Raw genomic sequence first — 20,566 nt, forward strand, 5'->3', positions numbered from 1 at the left:
CAGCGACGGCGTGTCGTAGTGCTAACAACCTTCCCACATAGAAATATCGTGTCATGTTTGTTTCCATCTGGCAATTAATAAATAAAAGACATGGTTTACAAATTAGACCAAAACACAGAATTGGAAACTCAGCTGTTTTTGAAACAATACAAGACTCTCAGCACTCAAACAACCACTCTGAATGAGTTCCCTCCTGTCATCTTCCCATCCAGAAAGATGACAATGTCATCAAATGGTGGCAGCACCTGCATAGAACAGCACTGCCAACAAGAATCCTTCTGAGACAAGAACCCTAAAATTCATCATCGTGGAAGGTGAGTTTGGACACTTTCGAGCACATTTCTCCCTTTGAATCCTACAGAAATGATCCCTGAAAGTATAGTCCTACCTTGCCATGGCAAAGATTTCAGCAACATCTTAACCACTATTCCTTCAACAAATGGTGAACATGTTTGTTAACCTCCAATGTAAACTACTTGTAGAAATCAAGTAGTAATAATTAAGATGCCTGTTTGCCAACGTCCTATTCTAAAGAAAAATCATTTTGCAATTCTTTTCTCTCAAATCGTAACATTTCTTGATGCCTTATATTGTCCATCTTGATTCTTTTGGATGTCCTTTTGGTAACCCGAGCAAAGTTTTAAAAGCACCTCACAGTCTTGTTCAGCGCAGAAACAGGAGAGACTACAACGCAGATGGAGCATTTTTGTTTTCACCTCTTTAAAAACAGAATGGCCTGGCATGTTTCCTTTGCTTTTGAAAGAATGATTAGTCAGTGAGGACAGTCTTTTCTTTGTCTTTCTAACATATAAAGCCCCAGAATCTTTCCTTGGGTTCCATGAGTATTGTTTCCATTTCCTCCAAGTGCACAAGCCAAAGGAAAAACATGAGCAGCGACTGCCTGTCGCACTGCTAACAACCTTCCCACATAGAAATATCATGTCATTTTTGTTTCCATCTTGCAATTAGTAAATAATAGACATGGTTTATAAATTAGACCAAAACATAAAATTGGAAACTCAGCTGTTTTTGAAACAATACAAGACTCTCAGCACTCAAACAACCACTCTGAATGAGTTCCCTCATGCCATCTTCCCATCTAGAAAGATGACAACGTCATTAAATGGTGGCAGCACCTGCATAGAGCAGCACTGCCAACAAGAATCCTTCTGAGACAAGAACCCTAAAATTCATCATCGTGGAAGATGAGTTTGGACGCTTTCGAGCACGTTTCTCTCTTTGAAACCTACAGAAATGATACCTGATAGTATAATCCTACTTAGCCAAAGCAAAGATTTCAGCAACATCTTAACCACTATTCCTTCAACAAATGGTGAACATGTTTGTTAACCTCCAATGTAAACTACTTGTAGAAATCAAGTAGTAATAATTAAGATGCCTGTTTGCCAACGTCCTATTCTAAAGAAAAATCATTTTGCAATTCTTTTCTCTCAAATCGTAACATTTCTTGATGCCTTATATTGGCTATCTTGATTCTTTTGGATGTCCTTTTGGTAACCCGAGCAAAGTTTTAAAAGCACCTCACAGTCTTGTTCAGCGCAGAAACAGGAGAGACTACAACGCAGATGGAGCATTTTTGTTTTCACCTCTTTAAAAACAGAATGGCCTGGCATGTTTCCTTTGCTTCCGAAAGAATGGTTTGTCAGTGAGGACAGTCTTTTCTTTGTCTTTCTAACATATAAAGCCCCAGAATCTTTCCTTGGGTTCCATGAGCGCTGTTTCCATTTCCTCCAAGCGCCCAAGCCAAAGGAAAAACATGAGCAGCGACGGCATGTCGTACTGCTAACAACCTTCCCACATAGAAATATCGTGTCATGTTTGTTTCCATCTGGCAATTAATAAATAAAAGACATGGTTTACAAATTAGACCAAAACACAGAATTGGAAACTCAGCTGTTTTTGAAACAATACAAGACTCTCAGCACTCAAACAACCACTCTGAATGAGTTCCCTCCTGCCATCTTCCCATCCAGAAAGATGACAATGTCATCAAATGGTGGCAGCACCTGCATAGAGCAGCACTGCCAACAAGAATCCTTCTGAGACAAGAACCCTAAAATTCATCATCGTGGAAGATGAGCTTGGACGCTTTCGAGCACATTTCTCTCTTTGAATCCTACAGAAATGATCCCTGAAAGTATAGTCCTACTTTGCCACGGCAAAGATTTCAGCAACATCTTAACCACTATTCCTTCAACAAATGGTGAACATGTTTGTTAACCTCCAATGTAAACTACTTGTAGAAATCAAGTAGTAATAATTAAGATGCCTGTTGCCAACGTCCTATTCTAAAGAAAAATCATTTTGCAATTCTTTTCTCTCAAATCGTAATATTTTTTGATGCCTTACATTGGCTATCTTATTCTTTTGGATGTCCTTTTGGTAACCCGAGCAAAGTTTTAAAAGCACCTCACAGTCTTGTTCAGCGCAGAAACAGGAGAGACTACAACGCAGATGGAGCATTTTTGTTTTCACCTCTTTAAAAACAGAATGGCCTGGCATGTTTCCTTTGCTTCCGAAAGAATGGTTTGTCAGTGAGGACAGTCTTTTCTTTGTCTTTCTAACATATAAAGCCCCAGAATCTTTCCTTGGGTTCCATGAGCGTTGTTTCCATTTCCTCCAAGCGCCCAAGCCAAAGGAAAAACATGAGCAGCGACTGCCTGTCGCACTGCTAACAACCTTCCCACATAGAAATATCATGTCATTTTTGTTTCCATCTTGCAATTAATAAATAAAAGACATGGTTTATAAATTAGACCAAAACATAAAATTGGAAACTCAGCTGTTTTTGAAACAATACAAGACTCTCAGCACTAAAACAACCACTCTGAATGAGTTCCCTCATGCCATCTTCCCATCTAGAAAGATGACAATGTCATTAAATGGTGGCAGCACCTGCATAGAGCAGCACTTCCAACAAGAATCCTTCTGAGACAAGAACCCTAAAATTCATCATCGTGGAAGATGAGTTTGGACGCTTTCGAGCACGTTTCTCTCTTTGAAACCTACAGAAATGATACCTGAAAGTATAATCCTACTTAGCCAAAGCAAAGATTTCAGCAACATCTTAACCACTATTCCTTCAACAAATGGTGAACATGTTTGTTAACCTCCAATGTAAACTACTTGTAGAAATCAAGTAGTAATAATTAAGATGCCTGTTTGCCAACGTCCTATTCTAAAAAAAAATCATTTTGCAATTCTTTTCTCTCAAATCGTAATATTTTTTGATGCCTTATATTGGCTATCTTGATTCTTTTGGATGTCCTTTTGGTAACCCGAGCAAAGTTTTAAAAGCACCTCACAGTCTTGTTCAGCGCAGAAACAGGAGAGACTACAACGCAGATGGAGCATTTTTGTTTTCACCTCTTTAAAAACAGAATGGCCTGGCATGTTTCCTTTGCTTCCGAAAGAATGGTTTGTCAGTGAGGACAGTCTTTTCTTTGTCTTTCTAACATATAAAGCCCCAGAATCTTTCCTTGGGTTCCATGAGCGTTGTTTCCATTTCCTCCAAGCGCCCAAGCCAAAGGAAAAACATGAGCAGCGACTGCCTGTCGCACTGCTAACAACCTTCCCACATAGAAATATCATGTCATTTTTGTTTCCATCTGGCAATTAGTAAATAAAAGACATGGTTTACAAATTAGACCAAAACACAAAATTGGAAACTCAGCTGTTTTTGAAACAATACAAGACTCTCAGCACTCAAACAACCACTCTGAATGAGTTCCCTCCTGCCATCTTCCCATCTAGAAAGATAACAATGTCATCAAATGGTGGCAGCACCTGCATAGAGCAGCGCTGCCAACAAGAATCCTTCTGAGACAAGAACTCTAAAATTCATCATCGTGGAAGGTGAGTTTGGACGCTTTCGAGCTCATTTGCTCCCTTTGAATCCTACAGAAATGATCCCTGAAAGTATGGTCCTACCTTGCCACGGCAAAGATTTCAGCAACATCTTAATCACTATTCCTTCAACAATTGGTGAACATGTTTGTTAACCTCCAATGTAAACTACTTGTAAAAATCAATTAGTATTAATTAAGATGCCTGTTTGCCAACGTCCTATTCTAAAGAAAAATCATTTTGCAATTCTTTTCTCTCAAATCGTAACATTTCTTGATGCCTTATATTGGCTATCTTGATTCTTTTGGATGTCCTTTTGGTAACCCGAGCAAAGTTTTAAAAGCACCTCACAGTCTTGTTCAGCGCAGAAACAGGAGAGACTACAACGCAGATGGAGCATTTTTGTTTTCACCTCTTTAAAAATAGAATGGCCTGGCATGTTTCCTTTGCTTCCGAAAGAATGGTTTGTCAGTGAGGACAGTCTTTTCTTTGTCTTTCTAACATATAAAGCCCCAGAATCTTTCCTTGGGTTCCATGAGTATTGTTTCCATTTCCTCCAAGTGCACAAGCCAAAGGAAAAACATGAGCAGCGACTGCCTGTCGCACTGCTAACAACCTTCCCACATAGAAATATCATGTCATTTTTGTTTCCATCTTGCAATTAGTAAATAAAAGACATGGTTTATAAATTAGACCAAAACATAAAATTGGAAACTCAGCTGTTTTTGAAACAATACAAGACTCTCAGCACTCAAACAACCACTCTGAATGAGTTCCCTCATGCCATCTTCCCATCTAGAAAGATGACAACGTCATTAAATGGTGGCAGCACCTGCATAGAGCAGCACTGCCAACAAGAATCCTTCTGAGACAAGAACCCTAAAATTCATCATCGTGGAAGATGAGTTTGGACGCTTTCGAGCACGTTTCTCTCTTTGAAACCTACAGAAATGATACCTGATAGTATAATCCTACTTAGCCAAAGCAAAGATTTCAGCAACATCTTAACCACTATTCCTTCAACAAATGGTGAACATGTTTGTTAACCTCCAATGTAAACTACTTGTAGAAATCAAGTAGTAATAATTAAGATGCCTGTTTGCCAACGTCCTATTCTAAAGAAAAATCATTTTGCAATTCTTTTCTCTCAAATCGTAACATTTCTTGATGCCTTATATTGGCTATCTTGATTCTTTTGGATGTCCTTTTGGTAACCCGAGCAAAGTTTTAAAAGCACCTCACAGTCTTGTTCAGCGCAGAAACAGGAGAGACTACAACGCAGATGGAGCATTTTTGTTTTCACCTCTTTAAAAACAGAATGGCCTGGCATGTTTCCTTTGCTTCCGAAAGAATGGTTTGTCAGTGAGGACAGTCTTTTCTTTGTCTTTCTAACATATAAAGCCCCAGAATCTTTCCTTGGGTTCCATGAGCGCTGTTTCCATTTCCTCCAAGCGCCCAAGCCAAAGGAAAAACAAGAGCAGCGACGGCATGTCGTACTGCTAACAACCTTCCCACATAGAAATATCGTGTCATGTTTGTTTCCATCTGGCAATTAATAAATAAAAGACATGGTTTACAAATTAGACCAAAACACAGAATTGGAAACTCAGCTGTTTTTGAAACAATACAAGACTCTCAGCACTCAAACAACCACTCTGAATGAGTTCCCTCCTGCCATCTTCCCATCCAGAAAGATGACAATGTCATCAAATGGTGGCAGCACCTGCATAGAACAGCACTACCAACAAGAATCCTTCTGAGACAAGAACCCTAAAATTCATCATCGTGGAAGGTGAGTTTGGACACTTTCAAGCACATTTCTCCCTTTGAATCCTACAGAAACGATCCCTGAAAGTATAGTCCTACCTTGCCATGGCAAAGATTTCAGCAACATCTTAACCACTATTCCTTCAACAAATGGTGAACATGTTTGTTAACCTCCAATGTAAACTACTTGTAGAAATCAAGTAGTAATAATTAAGATGCCTGTTTGCCAACGTCCTATTCTAAAGAAAAATCATTTTGCAATTCTTTTCTCTCAAATCGTAACATTTCTTGATGCCTTATATTGTCCATCTTGATTCTTTTGGATGTCCTTTTGGTAACCCGAGCAAAGTTTTAAATGCACCTCACAGTCTTGTTCAGCGCAGAAACAGGAGAGACTACAACGCAGATGGAGCATTTTTGTTTTCACCTCTTTAAAAACAGAATGGCCTGGCATGTTTCCTTTGCTTTCGAAAGAATGATTAGTCAGTGAGGACAGTCTTTTCTTTGTCTTTCTAACATATAAAGCCCCAGAATCTTTCCTTGGGTTCCATGAGTATTGTTTCCATTTCCTCCAAGTGCACAAGCCAAAGGAAAAACATGAGCAGCGACTGCCTGTCGCACTGCTAACAACCTTCCCACATAGAAATATCATGTCATTTTTGTTTCCATCTTGCAATTAGTAAATAAAAGACATGGTTTATAAATTAGACCAAAACATAAAATTGGAAACTCAGCTGTTTTTGAAACAATACAAGACTCTCAGCACTCAAACAACCACTCTGAATGAGTTCCCTCATGCCATCTTCCCATCTAGAAAGATGACAACGTCATTAAATGGTGGCAGCACCTGCTTAGAGCAGCACTGCCAAAAAGAATCCTTCTGAGACAAGAACCCTAAAATTCATCATCGTGGAAGATGAGTTTGGACGCTTTCGAGCACATTTCTCTCTTTGAAACCTACAGAAATGATACCTGAAAGTATAATCCTACTTAGCCAAAGCAAAGATTTCAGCAACATCTTAACCACTATTCCTTCAACAAATGGTGAACATGTTTGTTAACCTCCAATGTAAACTACTTGTAGAAATCAAGTAGTAATAATTAAGATGCCTGTTTGCCAACGTCCTATTCTAAAGAAAAATCATTTTGCAATTCTTTTCTCACAAATCGTAACATTTCTTGATGCCTTATATTGGCTATCTTGATTCTTTTGGATGTCCTTTTGGTAACCCGAGCAAAGTTTTAAAAGCACCTCACAGTCTTGTTCAGCGCAGAAACAGGAGAGACTACAATGCAGATGGAGCATTTTTGTTTTCACCTCTTTAAAAACAGAATGGCCTGGCATGTTTCCTTTGCTTCCGAAAGAATGGTTTGTCAGTGAGGACAGTCTTTTCTTTGTCTTTCTAACATATAAAGCCCCAGAATCTTTCCTTGGGTTACATGAGCGCTGTTTCCATTTCCTCCAAGCGCCCAAGCCAAAGGAAAAACAAGAGCAGCGACTGCATGTCGTACTGCTAACAACCTTCCCACATAGAAATATCGTGTCATGTTTGTTTCCATCTGGCAATTAGTAAATAAAAGACATGGTTTACAAATTAGACCAAAACACAGAATTAGAAACTCAGCTGTTTTTGAAACAATACAAGACTCTCAACACTCAAACAACCACACTGAATGAGTTCCCTCCTGCCATCTTCCCATCTAGAAAGATGACAATGTCATCAAATGGTGGCAGCACCTGCATAGAACAGCACTACCAAAAAGAATCCTTCTGAGACAAGAACCCTAAAATTCATCATCGTGGAAGGTGAGTTTGGACGCTTTCGAGCACATTTCTCACTTTGAATCCTACAGAAATGATCCCTGAAAGTATAGTCCTACTTTGCCACGGCAAAGATTTCAGCAACATCTTAACCACTATTCCTTCAACAAATGGTGAACATGTTTGTTAACCTCCAATGTAAACTACTTGTAGAAATCAAGTAGTAATAATTAAGATGCCTGTTGCCAACGTCCTATTCTAAAGAAAAATCATTTTGCAATTCTTTTCTCTCAAATCGTAATATTTTTTGATGCCTTATATTGGCTATCTTGATTCTTTTGGATGTCCTTTTGGTAACCCGAGCAAAGTTTTAAAAGCACCTCACAGTCTTGTTCAGCGCAGAAACAGGAGAGACTACAACGCAGATGGAGCATTTTTGTTTTCACCTCTTTAAAAACAGAATGGCCTGGCATGTTTCCTTTGCTTCCGAAAGAATGGTTTGTCAGTGAGGACAGTCTTTTCTTTGTCTTTCTAACATATAAAGCCCCAGAATCTTTCCTTGGGTTACATGAGCGCTGTTTCCATTTCCTCCAAGCGCCCAAGCCAAAGGAAAAACAAGAGCAGCGACTGAATGTCGTACTGCTAACAACCTTCCCACATAGAAATATCGTGTCATGTTTGTTTCCATCTGGCAATTAGTAAATAAAAGACATGGTTTACAAATTAGACCAAAACACAGAATTAGAAACTCAACTGTTTTTGAAACAATACAAGACTCTCAGCACTCAAACAACCACTCTGAATGAGTTCCCTCCTGCCATCTTCCCATCTAGAAAGATGACAATGTCATCAAATGGTGGCAGCACCTGCATAGAACAGCACTACCAAAAAGAATCCTTCTGAGACAAGAACCCTAAAATTCATCATCGTGGAAGGTGAGTTTGGACGCTTTAGAGCACATTTCTCACTTTGAATCCTACAGAAATGATCCCTGAAAGTATAGTCCTACTTTGCCACGGCAAAGATTTCAGCAACATCTTAACCACTATTCCTTCAACAAATGGTGAACATGTTTGTTAACCTCCAATGTAAACTACTTGTAGAAATCAAGTAGTAATAATTAAGATGCCTGTTGCCAACGTCCTATTCTAAAGAAAAATCATTTTGCAATTCTTTTCTCTCAAATCGTAATATTTTTTGATGCCTTATATTGGCTATCTTGATTCTTTTGGATGTCCTTTTGGTAACCCGAGCAAAGTTTTAAAAGCACCTCACAGTCTTGTTCAGCGCAGAAACAGGAGAGACTACAACGCAGATGGAGCATTTTTGTTTTCACCTCTTTAAAAACAGAATGGCCTGGCATGTTTCCTTTGCTTCCGAAAGAATGGTTTGTCAGTGAGGACAGTCTTTTCTTTGTCTTTCTAACATATAAAGCCCCAGAATCTTTCCTTGGGTTCCATGAGCGTTGTTTCCATTTCCTCCAAGCGCCCAAGCCAAAGGAAAAACATGAGCAGCGACTGCCTGTCGCACTGCTAACAACCTTCCCACATAGAAATATCATGTCATTTTTGTTTCCATCTGGCAATTAGTAAATAAAAGACATGGTTTACAAATTAGACCAAAACACAAAATTGGAAACTCAGCTGTTTTTGAAACAATACAAGACTCTCAGCACTCAAACAACCACTCTGAATGAGTTCCCTCCTGCCATCTTCTCATCTAGAAAGATAACAATGTCATCAAATGGTGGCAGCACCTGCATAGAGCAGCGCTGCCAACAAGAATCCTTCTGAGACAAGAACTCTAAAATTCATCATCGTGGAAGGTGAGTTTGGACGCTTTCGAGCACATTTGCTCCCTTTGAATCCTACAGAAATGATCCCTGAAAGTATGGTCCTACCTTGCCACGGCAAAGATTTCAGCAACATCTTAATCACTATTCCTTCAACAATTGGTGAACATGTTTGTTAACCTCCAATGTAAACTACTTGTAAAAATCAATTAGTATTAATTAAGATGCCTGTTTGCCAACGTCCTATTCTAAAGAAAAATCATTTTGCAATTCTTTTCTCTCAAATCGTAACATTTCTTGATGCCTTATATTGGCTATCTTGATTCTTTTGGATGTCCTTTTGGTAACCCGAGCAAAGTTTTAAAAGCACCTCACAGTCTTGTTCAGCGCAGAAACAGGAGAGACTACAACGCAGATGGAGCATTTTTGTTTTCACCTCTTTAAAAATAGAATGGCCTGGCATGTTTCCTTTGCTTCCGAAAGAATGGTTTGTCAGTGAGGACAGTCTTTTCTTTGTCTTTCTAACATATAAAGCCCCAGAATCTTTCCTTGGGTTCCATGAGTATTGTTTCCATTTCCTCCAAGTGCACAAGCCAAAGGAAAAACATGAGCAGCGACTGCCTGTCGCACTGCTAACAACCTTCCCACATAGAAATATCATGTCATTTTTGTTTCCATCTTGCAATTAGTAAATAAAAGACATGGTTTATAAATTAGACCAAAACATAAAATTGGAAACTCAGCTGTTTTTGAAACAATACAAGACTCTCAGCACTAAAACAACCACTCTGAATGAGTTCCCTCCTGCCATTTTCTCATCTAGAAAGATAACAATGTCATCAAATGGTGGCAGCACCTGCATAGAGCAGCGCTGCCAACAAGAATCCTTCTGAGACAAGAACTCTAAAATTCATCATCGTGGAAGGTGAGTTTGGACGCTTTCGAGCACATTTGCTCCCTTTGAATCCTACAGAAATGATCCCTGAAAGTATGGTCCTACCTTGCCACGGCAAAGATTTCAGCAACATCTTAATCACTATTCCTTCAACAATTGGTGAACATGTTTGTTAACCTCCAATGTAAACTACTTGTAAAAATCAATTAGTATTAATTAAGATGCCTGTTTGCCAACGTCCTATTCTAAAGAAAAATCATTTTGCAATTCTTTTCTCTCAAATCGTAACATTTCTTGATGCCTTATATTGGCTATCTTGATTCTTTTGGATGTCCTTTTGGTAACCCGAGCAAAGTTTTAAAAGCACCTCACAGTCTTGTTCAGCGCAGAAACAGGAGAGACTACAACGCAGATGGAGCATTTTTGTTTTCACCTCTTTAAAAACAGAATGGCCTGGCATGTTTCCTTTGCTTCCGAAAGAATGGTTTGTCAGTGAGGACAGTCTTTTCTTTGTCTTTCTAACATATAAAGCCCCAGAATCTTTCCTTGGGTTCCATGAGCGCTGTTTCCATTTCCTCCAAGCGCCCAAGCCAAAGGAAAAACAAGAGCAGCGACTGCATGTCGTACTGCTAACAACCTTCCCACATAGAAATATCGTGTCATGTTTGTTTCCATCTGGCAATTAGTAAATAAAAGACATGGTTTACAAATTAGACCAAAACACAGAATTGGAAACTCAGCTGTTTTTGAAACAATACAAGACTCTCAGCACTCAAACAACCACTCTGAATGAGCTCCCTCCTGCCATCTTCCCATCTAGAAAGATGACAATGTCATCAAATGGTGGCAGCACCTGCATAGAACAGCACTACCAACAAGAATCCTTCTGAGACAAGAACCCTAAAATTCATCATCGTGGAAGGTGAGTTTGGACGCTTTCGAGCACATTTCTCACTTTGACTCCTACAGAAATGATCCCTGAAAGTATAGTCCTACTTTGCCACGGCAAAGATTTCAGCAACATCTTAACCACTATTCCTTCAACAAATGGTGAACATGTTTGTTAACCTCCAATGTAAACTACTTGTAGAAATCAAGTAGTAATAATTAAGATGCCTGTTGCCAACGTCCTATTCTAAAGAAAAATCATTTTGCAATTCTTTTCTCTCAAATCGTAATATTTTTTGATGCCTTATATTGGCTATCTTGATTCTTTTGGATGTCCTTTTGGTAACCCGAGCAAAGTTTTAAAAGCACCTCACAGTCTTGTTCAGCGCAGAAACAGGAGAGACTACAACGCAGATGGAGCATTTTTGTTTTCACCTCTTTAAAAACAGAATGGCCTGGCATGTTTCCTTTGCTTCCGAAAGAATGGTTTGTCAGTGAGGACAGTCTTTTCTTTGTCTTTCTAACATATAAAGCCACAGAATCTTTCCTTGAGTTCCATGAGCGTTGTTTCCATTTCCTCCAAGCGCCCAAGCCAAAGGAAAAACAAGAGCAGCGACTGCCTGTCGCACTGCTAACAACTTTCCCACATAGAAATATCATGTCATTTTTGTTTACATCTGGCAATTAGTAAATAAAAGACATGGTTTACAAATTAAACCAAAACACAAAATTGGAAACTGAGCTGTTTTTGAAACAATACAAGACTCTCAGCACTCAAACAACCACTCTGAATGAGTTCCCTCCTGCCATCTTCCCATCTAGAAAGATAACAATGTCATCAAATGGTGGCAGCACCTGCATAGAGCAGCGCTGCCAACAAGAATCCTTCTGAGACAAGAACTCTAAAATTCATCATCGTGGAAGGTGAGTTTGGACGCTTTCGAGCACATTTCTCCCTTTGAATCCTACAGAAATGATCCCTGAAAGTATGGTCCTACCTTGCCACGCCAAAGATTTCAGCAACATCTTAACCACTATTCCTTCAACAAATGGTGAACATGTTTGTTAACCTCCAATGTAAACTACTTGTAGAAATCAAGTAGTAATAATTAAGATGCCTGTTTGCCAACGTCCTATTCTAAAGAAAAATCATTTTGCAATTCTTTTCTCTCAAATCATAACATTTCTTGATGCCTTATATTGGCTATCTTGATTCTTTTGGATGTCCTTTTGGTAACCCGAGCAAAGTTTTAAAAGCACCTCACAGTCTTGTTCAGCGCAGTAACAGGCGAGACTACAACGCAGATGGAGCATTTTTGTTTTCACCTCTTTAAAAACAGAATGGCCTGGCATGTTTCCTTTGCTTCCGAAAGAATGGTTTGTCAGTGAGGACAGTCTTTTCTTTGTCTTTCTAACATTATAAAGCCCCAGAATCTTTCCTTGGGTTCAACATGAGCGTTGTTTCCATTTTCTCCAAGCACCTAAGCCAAAGGAAAAACATGAGCAGCGACTGCCTGTCGTACTGCTAACAACCTTCCCACATAGAAATATCACGTCATTTTTGTTTCCATCTGGCAATTAGTAAATAAAAGACATGGTTTACAAATTAGACCAAAACACAAAATTGGAAACGCAGCTGTTTTTGAAACAATACAAGACTCTCAGCTCTCAAACAACCACTCTGAATGAGCTCTCTCCTGCCACCTTCCCATCTAGAAAGATGACCATGTCATCAAATGGTGGCAGCCTCTGCATAAAGCAGCACTGCCAACAAGAATCCTTTTGAGACAAAAACCCTAAAATTCATCATCGTGGAAGGTGAGTTTAAACACTTTCGAGCACATTTCTCCCATTGTATCCTACAGAAATGATCCCTGAAAGTATAGTCCTATCTTGCCACGCCAAAGATTTCAGCAACATCTTAACCACTATTCCTTCAACAAATGGTGAACATGTTTGTTAACTTCCAATGTAAACTACTTGTAGAAATCAAGTAGTAATAATTAAGATGCCTGTTTGCCAACGTCCTATTCTAAAGAAAAATCATTTTGCAATTCTTTTCTCTCAAATCGTAACATTTCTTGATGCCTTATATTGGCTATCTTGATTCTTTTGGATGTCCTTTTGGTAACCCGAGCAAAGTTTTAAAAACACCTCACAGTCTTGTTCAGCACAGAAACAGGAGAGACTACAACGCAGATGGAGCATTTTTGTTTTCAACTCTTTAAAAACAGAATGGCCTGGCATGTTTCCTTTGCTTCCGAAAGAATGGTTTGTCAGTGAGGACAGTCTTTTCTTTGTCTTTCTAACATATAAAGCCCCAGAATCTTTCCTTGGGTTCCATGAGCGCTGTTTCCATTTCCTCCAAGCGCCCAAGCCAAAGGAAAAACATGAGCAGCAACTGCCTGTCGTACTGCTAACAACCTTCCCACATAGAAATATCATGTCATTTTTGTTTCCATCTGGCAATTAGTAAATAAAAGACATGGTTTACAAATTAGACCAAAACACAAAATTGGAAACTCAGCTGTTTTTGAAACAATACAAGACTCTCAGCACTCAAACAACCACTCTGAATGAGCAGGTGTTGGAATTTACATCAGCATCTCCTACCAGTATCTGTCCCAGCATTATGAATCAGCCATTATTCCAATATGGCAAATCCAGGGTCCCCAGACATACAGCTCACAAAGAGCACCGTTCCCCCAAATGCAAGGGCCCCCGATTGATCGGCAAGAGGCTAGCATACAGTCCCCTCCAAAAGTCTCTTTCCCGGCTAGGTCTGTCACAGTCCTATTCTAAAGAAAAATCATTTTGAAATTCTTTTCTCTCAAATCGTAACATTTTTTGATGCCTTATATTGGCTATCTGGATTCTTTTGGATGTCCCTTTGGTAACCTGAGCAAAGTTTTAAAAGCACCTCACAAAAATTTCTCCAAATGGTCTGTGTGTCCTTAAATTGCTTTAGAATCACCCTCCCTAAAATGTCTCCAAATGGTCTGTGTGTCCTTAAATTGCTTTAGAATCCCCTCCCCCCTAAAATGTCTCCAAATGGTCTGTGTGTCCTTAAATTGCTTTAGAATCCCCCCCCCCCAAAATGTCTCCAAATGGTCTGTGTGTCCTTAAATTGCTTTAGAATCCCCTCCCCCCCTAAAATGTCTCCAAATGGTCTGTGTGTCCTTAAATTGCTTTAGATTTCCCTCCCCCCAAATGTCTCCAAATGGTCTATGTGTCCTTAAATTGATTTAGAATCCCCTCCCCCCCTAAAATTTATCAATGGGCCATCAGAGGGGGTGATGAATCTGATAAGTGGACCTTTATATTTTAGTCTTTATTTAAATAATACTTACAATTAATGTTATACTGATGCTGGGCAATAATGTTTTTTGTGTAATGTGCTTGCAATGTTATGTGCAAAAGTACTTATATTTTTTTTTCTTGTTTGACTCCCCAGTTTCCCTCAACGCCAAAGGAATGGTAGACTGTGGCATCCCATTTTGCCAACCATTGGGACTTTCCCAACTGTGGAGGGGTTATAGATGGGGAACATGTCCACATCGTGCCACCACCCAATTCGGGGCCATACTATTTTAATTATAAGGGGTTTCATAGTATTGTCTTAATGGTGGTGGTGTCGGCACAATATGAAGTTCTGTATGTGGACGTGGGGAAGAATGGCCGGATGTCGGATGGAGGAGTCTTCGCCCAGATGGAGTTCTACCAGCGTCTCCAGAGTGGTGGCCTGGAATTGCCACCTGATGCGGATAACTTGGAAGGACTTCCCTCTGTCTTTATTGCAGATGAAGCCTTTGGTCTGGGCGAGCACATGATGAGGGAATTCCCCCAAGAGACCCTCACCCCGGAGAGGAGGGTTTTTAACTACCGGCTGGCCAAAGCGAGAAGAGTTGTGGAGAATGCCTTCGGGATAATGGCCAGCTGGTTCTGCCTGTTTCAGACAGCTATCCACATGGCAGACTACAAACTAAATCACCTTGTCCTAGCGTGCTGCATCCTGCACAATTATTTACACAAACATTTGAGCAATTATCTTGCATCACTTGGGCCTGAGGCCAGACTTATAGAGAATCCTCTGATGGGATACTGCCTGTACTGGCTTGGTCCCCCAAAGCACCTGTCAAGTTTGGGATAAATATGTTGATTTTTTTTACGGGTAGGGGCCATTGCAATGCCAGACAATCTATAATTTGTTTTAATAAAAAATAATGATCAGATAAAATCTAGAAATGTATTTATTGCTTGCCTTTATTTTTGGCTGTCTCCTAGGTTATCCTAGTGCACTTGTAGTGCCAAGTGTAAATAAGCCCCACTGTAAACACCAAATAACTTACAAAACTGGTATTGAGCATTGAAAGAAGAAGCCACACATTTTGTTTATTAACAGAATTTTTAATCTGTGCACATTCACATGTGCATTTCTTAAAAAAATTGTTTTTAATATATATATAATTTATTTGTAAAACAATATAATTCTTTTATTTTTAAAAATGATTTTTTTTTGTTTTTTGAACAAACAGGCCTCTCTTTTATTTTTTTTTATTTTTAAAATTCTTAATAACAAACAGGCCTCTCTTTTATTTATTTATTTTTTTAAACAAACAGGCCTCTGTTTTTTGTAATTTTTGTAAGATTTTTTTTTAACAAACAGGCCTCTGTTTTTTTATATTTTTTTAACATTTTTTTTTAACAAACAGGCCTCTATTTTTTTGTAATTTTTTTAACACTTTCTGGATTCATCTGTACTGATTTGGCTCCCTGAGTTTTAGGTTGGACCATCGTTTCCTCAGCTGAATTTTAGAGCGCCGTACCCCAAAATGATGATGCAGGGTCTTCACCACTTTCGACATTATTTTTGCCTTTCTTAAATTAGGCTGGGCATACGGTCCATGCTTCCCATCATAATCTTTTTTCAGCAAAATTGCTACCATCTCTTCAAAGGCAAAATTGGAGGCCGTAAATCTCCTCTTCCCGGATCGGGATGTTCTGGGCTCTGGGCTTTCCTCATTACTTGAAGCATTAGTACACACCTGTTGTGTCTCTGCCATTGTTGCTCCTACTGCGCGCTGTAGAGAAAAGGGGGCAGAGAATATTCATTAAAAAAGAACATCAGGGGCGGGCGACGCAGGCGGAGTTTCATGCATGTACAGTGTGTATAAAGCTAACACGCATGTTCCGTTCGTACGTTCTGTGCGTAGAGAAGGGGGCAGAGAATATTCGTTAAAAAAGAACGTCAGGGGCGGGCGATGCAGGTGGAGTTTCATGCATGCGCAGTGTGTATAAAGCTATCACGCATGTGCCGTATGTACGTTCAGTGCGCGGAGGAAAGCAGAACTGAAGTTGCGAGCGTCAGAGACGAAGGTAAATTTTATTAACTTTGTAGCGGTCTATACTGCTTAAAGATTGAGGCCTATGTTGGGATAAGATTATAAGAGCTTAGCCTAACATTAGTGTTTATTGTCTTTTACAGAAAAAATTAATAATAAATTTAAGGACCCTGAATTTCTCACACAATTTATAAGAAGTATAAATCAAACACCCTCAATATTACATTAAAACACTAAGGAAGTCAACGCTGGAGAGATTTCTGGCATTTGTGCAGACTTTCATCCCAGAAGCAACCATGGAGATTGTGGATAGGAAAATTGGGAATCTCTTTCAACCCTCTCTCCACCCTTCCCTCCACCCCAGCAGAGGCTGATGAGGACCAACCTGGGACTTCCATCCTGAAAGAACTGGATGTGACCATCTGGAGCCATGTATATTATTTTTAGACATATTTAGTGTCCTAATATTAATTATGTTAACTAGATGTTCTATTACATATAAAAGAGTATCATTCTGACACCAGCATTTTTTCTAGCTGATGACAATTTTTTGGCCACTAATGTCAATTGATATGTAGACATCATCTTTTGGATAAAATCCACATTGAATTTGCAAGTCATGAGCTGAAAATTGTATGTGATTGATGAACCAAAAACTAAAACTATGTCCCTTTTTTATACACAGGATGAGCTCAGCCAGGAGAAAGGTGTGGAAAGTGGCAGGCAGGCAGGGGCCGGGCCCAGTGACAGCCAGGAGGAGACAGGGGTTAGTGTCAGCCAGGAGGAGCCAGGGGTTAGTGTCAGCCAGGAGGTGGCCGGGCCCAGTAGGAGCAGCAGACAATCACAGGTGCCTCCCCTCCGCCTTCATACAAAAAGGCCTAGGAAGGGGACGGTGACAGAGGAGGCATCACTGCGCCTCATGAGAGAAGCTACAAATTTTCTCAAGGGCTCCCTCGAACCTGAAGAGGCCTATGGCTGTTATTTAGCCAGCGGGTTGCTCGAAATGGAGAAGGGCCAACTCCTCCTTAGTGAAAAACTTTTTTCAGATGTCATTCACAAGGGGCTGAAGGGCGAGTTAACTGTCAACACCCAAATAAATTAACAAGCCCCTCCTTCTGCTCCTCCTGCCACAAGTCAACCACCAGAGCCACAGCCTCCAAGAAAGGTTGCAGGGCAGCATGGAGGGAAGGCTGCAGGGAGGGTTGCAGGGCAGCGTGGTAGGGAGGGCTGCAACTAAGAGAAGAAAGTGATGGCCTGGGTTCAGTCTGGTCTGACAGAAAATGCAGGCTGGTGTAGTACCACAGTCTGGGGACATATATGTCATCTGCTGCTGCTCTTGATCTCTGGGATTCCTGGACCAGATTGTGCTCCCTATATTATATGGACTCCTCAAGATCACAATTTTCTTTTCCACAGACTTGATGTGTGCCCTGGGGCCAAAAGGCTTCACAAATTCCTAAAGTTTCTCCAGTGTTGACTTCATCTTTATATTGTTAACCAGAATAATTGGATATTTTATTTTCTGAAAAAACATGCCTATGTTTTTTATTAAAAATACATTTTAAAAGACAAATTAACAAAGGACAACAACCTCCTTGAGGTTCAAAAAAGAATTATCTAATGTTCTTGTTGTAACTTTACAACAAAAAAAATATATAAAAAAGGGTTCTTGTGGTAATGGAGATCATAGAAAATATTTTTGCAACAATCCTAAAAAATGATCTTGATGAAATAAAAAATAATAAAAGATGACTACAAAAAACAAATGTGTAAACATTATATTATGGAGATCGGGCTTTTAAATAATACAATATCATTCATGAGATCAAGAGAAATAATCCAGAAATCAGTTTCTGAGAACTCTGTGTGAATATGAGCAACAAAACAACTTTGTTCTTCTAGTATTATAAAGAAGACAATTAATGCGCTGCATTCAATGATCACAGAATTTGCAGCGTGAGGAATGTGCTAGCTACAATACGAACACTAGTTTTACCAGAGCGAGCGCTTCCGTCTCGTACTTGCTTCTGAGCATGCGTCGTTTTTTGTCCATTGGACTAGCATACAGACTAGAGGATTTCTCGATAGGAACTGGGACCGACGGAGTTACGACGTAAAGATTTGAAGCATGTTCCAAATCTAAAGTCTGTCAGACTTTCGACAGAAAAAGTCAGCTGAAGGTCCGATGAAGCCCACACATGGTCATATTATCCGCCGGATTCGGCCATACTGGAATAAATAAAATAAATGGATCTAAATAAATAGAATCAATTAGATAAATCAAGACAAAATGAAATAAATATAATAGATCAAAATAAATCAAAACAAATTGAATCAAAATAACATAAATGTAAATATAAATTATTATAAAGTAAAAGTAGAGAGATAAAATAAATACAATTCAAAATAAAAATGTAAATAACAAAAATAGAATAAAAATAGAGATTAAATAAATAAAAATAATAATAAAAATATGTAAAAAAAAAAAATGTTTCTTAATTTCACAAAACCCCTCATTTGCCTTTCAGGTTCCCTTTTCCTTAGTCCTCTGCTGTGCCCTGGCCTCATGCCTGCCCTCCTATCAGCTCCTGGACAGAGTATATTCCCTCTTGGTTTCTCCTTCATGTTAGGGTAACCTATGAATTTTTTACTTTAGGGGGGCTGTGATATGCATTGATTTCTGCACTCATTTCTATATGTACTGTAAGCATGGCCATTTGGCAGGTTAACTGTTCATGAATTGTGTAACTTTATTTCATATATCCCTTTATTGCCATGGTCTTGCCTCACTTCCTGGTTTTCTGGGCAGCCTGGGAAGTTTGTTGATAGGGGAAGGGGTGATTATCAGCGGAAATGCATGAAAAACATATTAAAAACGCAATACTTGCATTTTTGTTGCGGTTCCATTTAAGTCTATTAAACCAATTAATCAATCTGCTGTGAGTAAAAAAGTCCCTTTCCAAAATCTGCACCAGCTAAAAATGCACAGATGTGAACCAGAGCCATAGGAAATAATTTTAAATGGACTGTAGTGCATTTCTGCAAATCAGGAAACACATTGAATCTGGCCTAAATGGCAATGTATTTATTTTTTATTTTTTGGAAAACCTCAAAAGAAATCTTTCTTGAAAGATTATCAAGCTACACTTTTTGCATAACTCAATCTTGATTTTTCCAATCACAAGTCCTGCTATATGTTATTGAAAGAATATATTGTCACATAAGCTGCTGCTTCCTGCTTGCCATCAATAATGTCATAGAATAAACATTAACCACTTGACCTTCAGAATGTTTTACCCCCTTCATGACTAGGGCATTTTTTGTTATTCAGCACTGTGCTATTTTAACTGGCAATTGCTTGGTCATGCAACACTGTATGCAAATTAAATGTATATAATTTTTTTTTACATAAATAGAGCTTTCATTTCTTGAGGCCCTAAAATGCCAGAACAGTACAAATACCCCCCAAATGACCCCTTTTTGGAAGTTCAAGGTATTTAAGAGGCTTGGCGAGTTTTTTAAAGTTGTAATTTTTTGTCACTTTTTTTGAAGAATGAAGAAATATATAAAAAGGAAAATTTATTGTCATATACCTACCGTAGTTTTCCTTTCCTGATGGACTCCATGGCAGCCTATGTGTGGGCTAACCTTGCCTCCTCTCCAATGCTATAGGACCCCATTCAAATAAATGAGCACTCAACGCTAGGTACTGCGTTGCGTAACTAGCCTACTCATTAACCGATGGGTGGGAACTCCATCTGCCATGGAGTCCGTCAGGAAAGGAAAATTACGGTAAGTATTTGACAATAAATTTTCCTTTTTCCTAACGGACTCCATGGCAGCCTACGTGTGGGAAATAACCAATCCACATGGGAGGGTATGCTTGAACAAAAAATTATTTTAATTTGTCCTATCAACCGATAGGATTTTCAGACCAAAGTTTACAGAAGACAGTGAAGCAGGCTCTATGCAATAATGAGACATGAATGTATTGATAGAGGCCCAGGAGGCCGCTTTGCAAATGATGTCTGAAGCCACATGCCAGGCTGCTGCCCAAGAAGCTGCTATTCCCCTGGTAGAGTGTGCTGTCACCGCCTGTGGAGGAGTCAAGCCCTTAGCCTTATATGCTTGCTTGATGGTCTGCATGATCCAGGCCGCAATTGTCCTGGTTGAAGCTTTCTTTCCTTTATTACCACCAGAGTGCAGGATAAAGAGGTGATCAGAACATCTAAAGGGAGAAGTAATTCGTAGAT

General features: G+C 39.3%; 15 non-coding genes across 15 annotated transcripts; all 15 read right to left on the reverse strand.

The window, feature by feature from the left end:
* Window positions 1-171: 171 nt before the first annotated feature.
* LOC141130945 (small nucleolar RNA U3) lies at window positions 172-386 on the reverse strand. Its single transcript, XR_012242580.1, has one exon. It is a non-coding gene; the product is annotated as a small nucleolar RNA U3 (small nucleolar RNA).
* A 676-nt stretch (window positions 387-1,062) lies between these two features.
* On the reverse strand, window positions 1,063-1,277 carry LOC141131077 (small nucleolar RNA U3). The gene has a single exon (XR_012242697.1). It is a non-coding gene; the product is annotated as a small nucleolar RNA U3 (small nucleolar RNA).
* Window positions 1,278-1,953: 676 nt separating this feature from the next.
* LOC141130918 (small nucleolar RNA U3) lies at window positions 1,954-2,168 on the reverse strand. Its single transcript, XR_012242556.1, has one exon. It is a non-coding gene; the product is annotated as a small nucleolar RNA U3 (small nucleolar RNA).
* Window positions 2,169-2,842: 674 nt separating this feature from the next.
* LOC141131087 (small nucleolar RNA U3) lies at window positions 2,843-3,057 on the reverse strand. The gene has a single exon (XR_012242705.1). It is a non-coding gene; the product is annotated as a small nucleolar RNA U3 (small nucleolar RNA).
* Window positions 3,058-3,733: 676 nt separating this feature from the next.
* Window positions 3,734-3,949, reverse strand: LOC141130969 (small nucleolar RNA U3). Its single transcript, XR_012242602.1, has one exon. It is a non-coding gene; the product is annotated as a small nucleolar RNA U3 (small nucleolar RNA).
* Window positions 3,950-4,625: 676 nt separating this feature from the next.
* LOC141131079 (small nucleolar RNA U3) lies at window positions 4,626-4,840 on the reverse strand. The gene has a single exon (XR_012242698.1). It is a non-coding gene; the product is annotated as a small nucleolar RNA U3 (small nucleolar RNA).
* A 676-nt stretch (window positions 4,841-5,516) lies between these two features.
* LOC141131017 (small nucleolar RNA U3) lies at window positions 5,517-5,731 on the reverse strand. The gene has a single exon (XR_012242645.1). It is a non-coding gene; the product is annotated as a small nucleolar RNA U3 (small nucleolar RNA).
* Window positions 5,732-6,407: 676 nt separating this feature from the next.
* LOC141130171 (small nucleolar RNA U3) lies at window positions 6,408-6,622 on the reverse strand. The gene has a single exon (XR_012242018.1). It is a non-coding gene; the product is annotated as a small nucleolar RNA U3 (small nucleolar RNA).
* A 676-nt stretch (window positions 6,623-7,298) lies between these two features.
* LOC141131027 (small nucleolar RNA U3) lies at window positions 7,299-7,513 on the reverse strand. Its single transcript, XR_012242653.1, has one exon. It is a non-coding gene; the product is annotated as a small nucleolar RNA U3 (small nucleolar RNA).
* Window positions 7,514-8,188: 675 nt separating this feature from the next.
* Window positions 8,189-8,403, reverse strand: LOC141131006 (small nucleolar RNA U3). The gene has a single exon (XR_012242635.1). It is a non-coding gene; the product is annotated as a small nucleolar RNA U3 (small nucleolar RNA).
* Window positions 8,404-9,078: 675 nt separating this feature from the next.
* Window positions 9,079-9,294, reverse strand: LOC141131002 (small nucleolar RNA U3). Its single transcript, XR_012242631.1, has one exon. It is a non-coding gene; the product is annotated as a small nucleolar RNA U3 (small nucleolar RNA).
* A 676-nt stretch (window positions 9,295-9,970) lies between these two features.
* Window positions 9,971-10,186, reverse strand: LOC141131004 (small nucleolar RNA U3). The gene has a single exon (XR_012242633.1). It is a non-coding gene; the product is annotated as a small nucleolar RNA U3 (small nucleolar RNA).
* A 676-nt stretch (window positions 10,187-10,862) lies between these two features.
* LOC141130996 (small nucleolar RNA U3) lies at window positions 10,863-11,077 on the reverse strand. Its single transcript, XR_012242627.1, has one exon. It is a non-coding gene; the product is annotated as a small nucleolar RNA U3 (small nucleolar RNA).
* Window positions 11,078-11,752: 675 nt separating this feature from the next.
* LOC141130926 (small nucleolar RNA U3) lies at window positions 11,753-11,967 on the reverse strand. The gene has a single exon (XR_012242565.1). It is a non-coding gene; the product is annotated as a small nucleolar RNA U3 (small nucleolar RNA).
* A 679-nt stretch (window positions 11,968-12,646) lies between these two features.
* On the reverse strand, window positions 12,647-12,861 carry LOC141130971 (small nucleolar RNA U3). Its single transcript, XR_012242604.1, has one exon. It is a non-coding gene; the product is annotated as a small nucleolar RNA U3 (small nucleolar RNA).
* Window positions 12,862-20,566: the final 7,705 nt, after the last annotated feature.

Source organism: Aquarana catesbeiana, linkage group LG02 (genome assembly GCF_042186555.1).
Source record: "Aquarana catesbeiana isolate 2022-GZ linkage group LG02, ASM4218655v1, whole genome shotgun sequence".
NCBI classification, from domain to species: domain Eukaryota; kingdom Metazoa; phylum Chordata; class Amphibia; order Anura; family Ranidae; genus Aquarana; species Aquarana catesbeiana.